Source organism: Symsagittifera roscoffensis, chromosome 9 (genome assembly GCF_963678635.1).
Source record: "Symsagittifera roscoffensis chromosome 9, txSymRosc1.1, whole genome shotgun sequence".
Classification (NCBI taxonomy): Eukaryota; Metazoa; Xenacoelomorpha; order Acoela; family Convolutidae; genus Symsagittifera; species Symsagittifera roscoffensis.
In genome coordinates, this window is record NC_087070.1 from 14714252 (window position 1) to 14723612 (window position 9361).

The following is a 9361-nucleotide window of genomic DNA, read 5'->3' on the forward strand; positions in this document are numbered from 1 at the left end:
TGAAATGCAAACCATCGAAATGTGAAATCCTTAGGGATTCGATCAAGTACCTGGGAAGAATGGTGGACCGGCATGGTGTGAGGCCAGATCCAGAAGCAGTAGAGGCTGTGCTGACATGGAAAGCTCCTAGAACGGACACACAGCTCATGAGCTTCCTAGGGTTTGCCAATTACTACCGAGAATTCATAAAAGGATACGCGGACAAGGTGTACCCGATGCAGAAGCTGATGCGCAACAAAGGGAAAAAGTTCGAATGGAACGATGAGGCACAAGTTGCTTTCGAGAACATAAAGCGGGAACTGTGCGAAGCGCCAGTGCTGGGCATGCCTACAGAAAAGGGCATGTATGTTCTTGACACAGACGCATCGGTGGTGGCGATCTCAGGAATATTGCATCAAGAGCAAGAATGGAACGGAAGAACAGTCCTCCGTCCCATTGCATACGGCAGCAAGGTCTTGAGTGACACAGAGATGAAATATGGCGCACCGAAAGCAGAAATGTTTGCAGTAGTCACCTTCGTGGAAAATTACCGTGCATACTTGGGGAGCGCTCCCTTCAAGTTACGCGTGGACAACAGAGCGTTATCCTGGTTGAAGACCTACTCGATGGATCAGAGTTATATTGGTAGATGGATAGTCAGATTGGATGGCTACCATATGATAATCGAACATAGGATGCGTGATAAACATCAGAATGCTGACAGTCTCAGCAAGAAAACTGAGTTCTATGAAAGATTGGAGCAGAAGCAGGCCAATCAGGTGGAAGTAAAGGAGGGATTCTCGTTTCTGGACAAAGAAACTTATGAAGCGCTTCCCTTAACGAGATGGTTGGATAAGTCTGGACATCCAATTCCGGGGCATCCTGAGTTACCTGTAGAGAAAGCAGCCGAGATAAAGATCCTGTCAAGGGAGGACCCGGTCCCCTTGGATTTGTTGCTGCGCTCGAACCTGGTCCAGCAAGAACTCTCTCGCATGAATATAAACAGCCTCTCATTATTGGATAAAACGGTGCAAGTCACACCACAAGTAATGCGGATGCTGGGTGGATTGTTAGAAAGAGAAGTGACCAGAGATGACCCCGAGTGGACAGCAGCAGTGGCATCGCTAACAGTCAGTAAGGAAGTGAAGATCATGCCGTCCAGACAACAGCACGAAGAGAACAAGAGGGATTGTAGGACAATAGTTCAGCAACTAGTATCCTCAATACCCCAAGAGAATTTAACCAGTACTTCTTACGGACGGAAAGAACAGGGGAGCAGCAAGCGAAAGAAAACCGTCACCTTTGTAGACCGGGAAAAAGAGGGTGAAGAGGTAGAACAAAATCTGCTGCAAGACTATTTGTCCGGGGAGAAGGATGAGGAGAAAAACCAGCAATCACAAGATCAACACCCGGGACAAGTGAATTTGTCCGGGGAGTCCGAGATAGACGAGAAAATTCCTGATGAGAAACAGGACCTAGAGAACAAAGTTTTGTCCGGGGAGTTCAGATGGATGCGAAGGAAATACGGACATGATCTGGAGGAGCGTGCAGTCTCCAGCACAACACCTTCGACGGATGATAAGTCAGAAAGCTCGAGAATGAACACCTATTCAGACAGGGATTCGACCTCGGGATCAGAACTGTCAGAACTGGCGATACACACGCTACTAGTGGAAACTCGGGCGAGAAACCTGGACAGAGAGGTGTACCAGGATCCTGACAGTGATCGCTACCTAATACCAAGCGAAAGAGTCTTTGACAACGCAGCGGATGACTTAGAAACGATAGCGGTATCGAAACGTTCGATAAGCCTGTTGCCGCAGAAAGAGGTAGTCAGGACTGATCTTCAGCCGTTTCAACAAGAAACACAACCGTTGGCGAAGATTTGGTGCGTTAAGATGGAAGAAGACACACATCAGCCCAACGAGCTGAACAGTCAGATGAGAGTCATGAAGACGTACTTGAAGGCGAGATACAGACTCTCGGACCTTCTAAGGGCGCAGAGAAATGATCGCATGACAAGCAACCTAAAAAGGTGGATAGAAAACGGTGCACCTGACAAAGGTGATCTGGAAGAAGACAGCTATAGGATCCTGAGACAATACTTCATGCAGAAGGAGGGGAGATTATATCTGAACAAGGACGGGATCGTGGCTTGCAGGAGAAGAGAAGAAGACAAGGTCTTATACAAATATAACGCGATAGTGTTGCCGCAACTCTATCAGACAGAACTCTTATTCAGGTCGCATGATCAGATGGGCCATCAAGGGATCGACAAAGTGTATCAGAGGATCCTGAAGCGCTTTGAGTGGCCTGGGATGAAAAAGGCATGCGAGAAATGGGTGACAGCATGTCTGTCATGCCAACAGGTCAAGGATCCTAGGAAGTTGCGATTTCCTTTACAATCAATTGAGTCGTCTGAATTCAACGAGGTGGTGCAGATAGATCACCAGAAGATATGCATGACAGACAGCGGTTACAACCAAGTCTTGGTCATGATAGATCACTTCACGAAGTATGCAGAGGCCGTGCCCTGCATAACTGCCTCGGCGGAAGAGACATGCGACCACCTGATCAATACGTGGATAGCAAGACACGGATGTCCAATGACGTTTCAATCGGACAATGGAACGGCTTTCGTAGGCGAGCTTACGAAAGAGCTTATGAGACGGTCACAAGTCGCTCAGGCTCACTCCACGACATACCACCCTCAGACGAATGGCTTAGTAGAAAGACAGAATAGGACGTTAGTGTCGATGCTGAGGGTATATTGTTCCAGGTACATGACCGATTGGGACAGATACCTTCCACAGGTGATGGGAGCTTATAATAGCACGCAACACTCCACCACTGGAGTCAGTCCACACATGATGCTGACGGGACACGAGAAGTCTTTACCTTTGACATTCTTCTACCCAGAGTATGAGGGAAAGAAAACATCCCCACAGGTCTACGTGAGGGATGTGATCAGACGCCAACAGGAGTTGAACGACTTGTGTAGACGAAACACTCAGCAGGCACAGGCAAGGCAGAGGAAAAGATTCGACAAGAAAGCAGCTGGTGCGAAGGCTTACTCGGTGGGAGACTACGTATGGGTATTTCAGAACGTTATACCACCGAAAGGGACAAAAAAGCTTCTGAAGAAGTGGAGGGGACCCTTCATGATTACAGAGGTGCACCAAGAGGGACGCTTTTATAGACTGAGTACTGGCCGAGCCGCCCACTACGAGAACATCAAGCCACACAATCCATCGACAGAAGACTGGTGTATACCTGCAGACATGGAAGAAGGGGATTATCTAATGATGGATCCTGCTTGTGAGGTCAATGAAAAAGGCACCAGGGAGAAGAACGATGGAAACGAAGTCGTAGAGGAAGGTACGGATACACCATTGGACCTGGATCCAAACGAACAGATCGAAGCGGACGATGAAACCTTGCCCTACGCAGAGGAAGATTGGCAGGATTCCGAACAGACAGAGGTTCCCAAGAACATGGAACCAGATCTTCCGTTCACGATGCAGACTCGTCAGAAAGACGGGACGAGACTAAGAAAGAAATACAATCCTTACGGTGACGACTTTGTAGTGGATAGGATAGATCTAAAGAAAATAGTGGAGGAAGTAGTGGGTTTAGAGGAAATAACAGTGTCACAGGACATTGACATAATCGATGATCACAACGATGAGTGGGTTGACGACTGGTCGAAACCCGAGGTGGAGTTCGACGATGAGCAACAGCAGTCAAATGAACAAGACCTGACGAACCTGCGTGTCTTAGAGTGGCTGAACGAAATGACATCAGACCCTGAAAAGACCAGCGTTACGATTCAAGACGTAGATCGCGAAAGCGCGAAATACATTAAGACCGAACAAGATGATCCTTCCTGGGCTGCCCAGGAAGGACAACTTCTCATTCCAGCTTCTAATCTTGACTTAATACCCGGTATGCGATCGACGGGGACGCCGATGGATATTTTTGTCCGGGGAGTGGGGGTAGGACTTACCCACACTGAAAACTTGATAATAAAAAAATTGAGAATAGCAAGAGAAACAGGAAACTTAGAAGCAGAAACAGGTGAAGAACCTAAGAAACCTGACATAGGCAGGGTAGTTGAGTCATATTTTAATTTACCAAATGAATATTCTAGTAACATAATACTAACAGACAGTGATTTCATACTCACAAACAGAACATGTGCGGTAGCTATCACCGCAGACATGAGTTTTAGGACGGCGCTAGCGGCAGATTTTAAGAGGGAATATAAAAACGTGGAATTCCTTTGGAAGCAAAGACCAGGGATAGGGGGCGTAGCAGCCTTACCCCCGGCGGTGTCGCAGATACCGGGAAAGTACTTATGCTTCTTGGTAACGAGGGCGACAGAGAAGCAGCACGTGGACCCAGAAAACCTAGTCTTGTCTTTGACGAGGCTGAGGGACTTCCTTGTGGAAATGGACGTGAAGGAGCTTTCGCTTCCAGTGTACGATCCAAATAGAGGAAGACTGCATCCTCGGGAATTGTACGCGCTTGTACACGTGATATTCTCTGATACGAGCATACAAGTGTATCTACATAAGAAATATTACTTAAGTATAGGCTGAGTGATGTGCGAGAGGGTGTTAGGCCAAAGACTAAGTTGTGTGTAATATGTGAGAGGTGCGTTATGTTATGTTATGTGTTAGGTTATTAAGATCATGGGTAAGTAGGGGTTAGTGACCATGAACAACTAAATGACGATCTTGGGAATAGATCCAAAGTTTGGACTGTCCAATCTTAGGTCGAATTCCAAAATTTTAGAGACCAATTGATTTTAATAAATTTTAGGATAAATATCTTTTTATCTGAACTGTCTTTAAGCAAATTTTAACGATGTATGTTAAGGTGAAATTGACAAGTGTGACATTCGTGATTTCTTTTCTAGATCCTGATTGATCATTTAATTGCTCACTTGAGTCAAAACTTGAAATCGAAATCAAATCAAACTTGGAAAGAACAGTATGGACAATTTCAACCTGGATGAATTGATGGACCTGGCAGAGGCATATGTAGGACCGATGGTAGATGCGATCTATCGTCGGCTGATCGAACGAGACTTCGCTCTGGAGGACCCAGAGGTGGTCATGTTGCTGACCGCCCTGATTAACATCTTGGGGCACGACAACCGTGGGGACCGCCCCACGGAAGTCCTGTTGATGGCAGCATATGGAGAAAGAGGAGTACTAGACCGCCCGAACATGAGAGTGATGAGGTGGAGAAACGGGGCTCTCTCAGGGAGTGACTTGGCGAATGAGCCTGGGTTGGGAAGTTCTAGGACTTACCAACCAGGTGAGATGCCAATGCCCTCCAAGCCCAAACCTGGGCTGACGAGAATGCATCGGGAGATGAACAGCGAGGCGACCTCGTCTGGTTCACCACTGAGAGCAGCTGTGCCACCAAAAGGGGCGAAAGTAACACAGAAGGTTCAGACGAACCAAACCATACAAGATCTGGACGAGATGAACGATCAGTTGAGAAGTACGAAGAAGGAGTTAAACGATATGACGAAGACCATGCTGGCGATGGAGGAAGACCGGGACATGTGGAGAAAGTTGTTTGAAGACTGCAACAAAAAGCAGGGTCAAGAGATCGAACGCTTAAGGCAGGAATACAAAGAGCGATCGGAGCAGGTGGCGTTGACGACGTCCATTGAGAAAGTGATACCTACAAGGGATATTCCTCGTGGGCAGTCCCCGATGGAGCTCTTGACACCTCGAGAAATGAGTCAAACAACGGAGACACGGCTTCCAGCAGAGACGAACCGAGTAACAATCCCGGATCCTAGTGACACCTTGGGTGATCCCGTCGTAGAACAGACAGTGAGAAGACTGATAGAGACCGCTGGACGATTGGTCGCTAACAAGAATGCACCAGGTTCCGGGGTGACTGCACCCTATGGAACGATTGACGATACGGGCAGAGTACAACTCTCCCAGACAATAATCAGACAAGGGATAAGTGACGTGACGCCACTCAGGGGGAGTTCGAAGATCACAGAGAGAAAAGTAAGGAAGATGCCAGCGAAGAAAGTGTCTCGTGTAATGGACGTGCAGAAGAATAATCAATTAAAGTATAATTTCACGGGAGTTCCGGAGACAGATCCGAGAGCCTGCTTCAATCGAGCTACCTGGAGCCCGGCTGTGAACCTGCAGCAACCACCACTCGGGACATCTCACCTGATATTGGGAGACAGCTTAGTCAGAGTGCTGTCGAATTTGAGGACCTCGTGGGTCACCACGGTGATGGCCTTTGGAGGCGCGACGATTGCCCAATTATATCGCATGGTGGAGCTGATGAATCCAGGGAAGATACCCAATGTGATGATCTTAGTTGGGACGAATGACATCTCCAGAGGATCAGATGAGCAGGAAGCACTGTGGGAAGCAATGATGGTGTGTTTGTTTACTACTCTCTGGCAGAAGTTCAGTTGCGCGGTACTGACCGTTTGCACTGTGCCAATGAACACAAGAAGCCTGACAGTATCAGGAAGAAGGCACAACGAGGGAGTCATGAGATGGAACAACATCTTGAGAAACCTAGCAAATAGAAATGCCGGAAGAATGATCCTCATGGACATTGAACATGAATTGAGAGCCATGGATCAAGCCAGACTGACCACAGATGGCATCCACTTCGACAGTGTCGAAGGACAAGCTTGGTTGAATCGAGTCTTCCAAGAACGGTTGGATGAGCTGGAAGCAGAACTCTTTGACACAGGAGTGCTGAAGGAAGAGGGAACGGTGAGTGATACGGTGATCACCACCTTTGTGCCTCCTAACCTGGAAACACGCTTGGGTACGGTCCCAGCCGCCATAAATTACCGGCAACAAAGCTCCAGTGAACCAGGTCGAAGAACAGATGTACAGGATCGGTTGGGAGAGGCACCGATGAGGAGAACAATTCATCCTAGGAGAAGGATAGGACCTGTCAACCAACCAATCGAAGAAGTAGCCGGCACATCTAGATCGGACACTAGATCGGAGACGACGAGTACCAGTCGAGAGGAAAGACCGAGCAGAGGCTCATTGATGTGGTCGCGATCCATACCGTCTCCTTGGCATATATACAAAGAAGAACTAATGAAGCTGGACCTACAGAGAGTGAGCTTCATCGAAGATGCAAGGAGGATGCTGAATGGAGCGACGCTATCCATCAGCAGATTGTACTCGATAACCGGCGTAGACTGGTTGATAGCCGCTAGCATAAATTTCAGCTCCACGACGGCCTTGAGATTTGCCGACTTGGAGGGACTGCCCTCCAACAACACAATAGGACCTGTGAATGCAAGACCGTTGCAAGATGTGAGATTGAACCATGATGAGAGGAATCGTGAAGAAAGGCCAGGAAGATTCCTGACGGCGAGAGCGCCGATTGGACAACACGTGAAGATATTTAGGCAATTGACGACACCGCCTGGTGCATGATGGGACTGACTCGCGAAGAATATGATTCGGAAGAAAGGAAGAGATCAAAGGAGGAAAAAGTTTTCCTTATGACGAATCTGAGGGATCTGATAGTCCAGGAGGGAGCAGCAGTAGCGTGTGCAAAGCGGAGAGACGCTCTCTGTTTCATTCGATTCCTGATAGAGCAGATCTCAGTACCTGCATTAAGCACTTGTGTTAAAATGTTGAAGGAAGGCGATGAGCGAACGAAAGCCATGTTCTTACTAGCAATGCTGGATATGCAGCAAAGTAAACCGATGAGGGTGAACATGAAAGAACCTGAAGAATTGGAACCCATGAAAAAGATAGACGAGATCAGGAGATTCTCAAACAAGGAGTTGAGGCTCACTAAAGAATCTATGGGAGCATTGCCAAAATCCAGTGAATACTGTGGACCGATCAAGAAGAAGTCATATAGCTATGTGTCCGGGATTATAGGGATAGCATACAATCCTTTCCTGAGTGAAGACATACGTGATTGCTTCTTTGATTATGAGCAGGCGGTGTTACTAAGATTCTGGACGTCCAGAATTGTGACGACTAAGAGCGTTAACAATCCACAGGCCAAATTGGGATTGGTCTTGGAAGAAGAGGTGACTGCACCTTCAGTACCAAAATCCGACAAGAGAGTGGAATTTGGGTTAGGATTCTCAGATGAATTACTGAGAACGAGCTTGATGGCAGTGTGGAAATTGATGAAGCCATCGTGGTGTCCTAGTCCCAACGCTGACTCAATATTACGGGCGACACAGGACATACAGAGGGAACTGAATGCGGACTGTAACCTGCGTGACCTCAACATCATATATAATGTGATGATAACAGCCTCTAAGAGCAACGGAGAAGATAGAGTGGAGTTGCCTGGCTGGGGACCAGAAGACTGGGTCAAACCTGGTAGCTGTCTGGCGGAAGTCTGTGGACTAGAGGGTCACGTTTGTGGAAGTCTAGACTGTGTGAAAACCCTGGAGAAACAACACAAGCAGTTGACGGTATTGTTTGGAAATGTAGTGATGAAAGCAAGAACGGAAACGGAACTGATAGCAGATTGCCATGGAGGAACCGATGTGAATCTGGTGACAGCACTAGGATTCTACAGCATGTTTGGTTCTTTAGAGTCACTATTGAATCTAGAACAGAAACATGAGATGGTCACAGCCATCAGCGTAGAAGTATTCCCAGGAGTTCTGCAGACTGAGCAGAAGTATATAGGAAAATGGAGGGAAGCAATCGAAACGGAGATGAACATCAGACACAGCGAAACTTATTGTAGACCATCAGGAGCACGATATTTGGTGGGTTCAACGTTGGCTCCAATGTGCAAGAGCAGATACCCTGTACATTTCGTGGCTGTGGACGTGAAGAGTACAAGAACGATCGTGGATCAAGCTTTCTCAGTGCCAAAGTGCGTGAGATTGGCGAGAATGTCTGAAAAGTCTTACGAGTTACTATGTAAGATGTTCTCAGCAGTTCCAGAGAGAACCAAAGAGGAGTTGGAGTCAATACTAGGAAAGAAGTTCATGGGATATGTGAGCGGGAACTTCAGTGACTTTGAAAAACAGAAACAGAGAGGATCAACTGTCACAGATTACAATGCAGTAGATGAGAATGATGAGATCCACCGAGTGATGATGGAAGTGGAGCCATTGCTGGAAGCTTCGGGAAAACGGAATTGGAGGAGCATCATGTTGACACATGACGAGTTTCCTTGCCACTGCTTGCTGCAGACCTGGTGGTATCCCAAGCGTAGTAATCTGGTGTTGATCTGGGACTCTGGAGAGCTGCTCTCCATGGGTTTACCAGATTCATCACAGCCCATAACAATAGTGATAGTGGGAGTTATGATGGCGATACGATGGCTGGAAGCTCATGTGATAGAAAATAATAGACAGGAGGCACCGACGAGA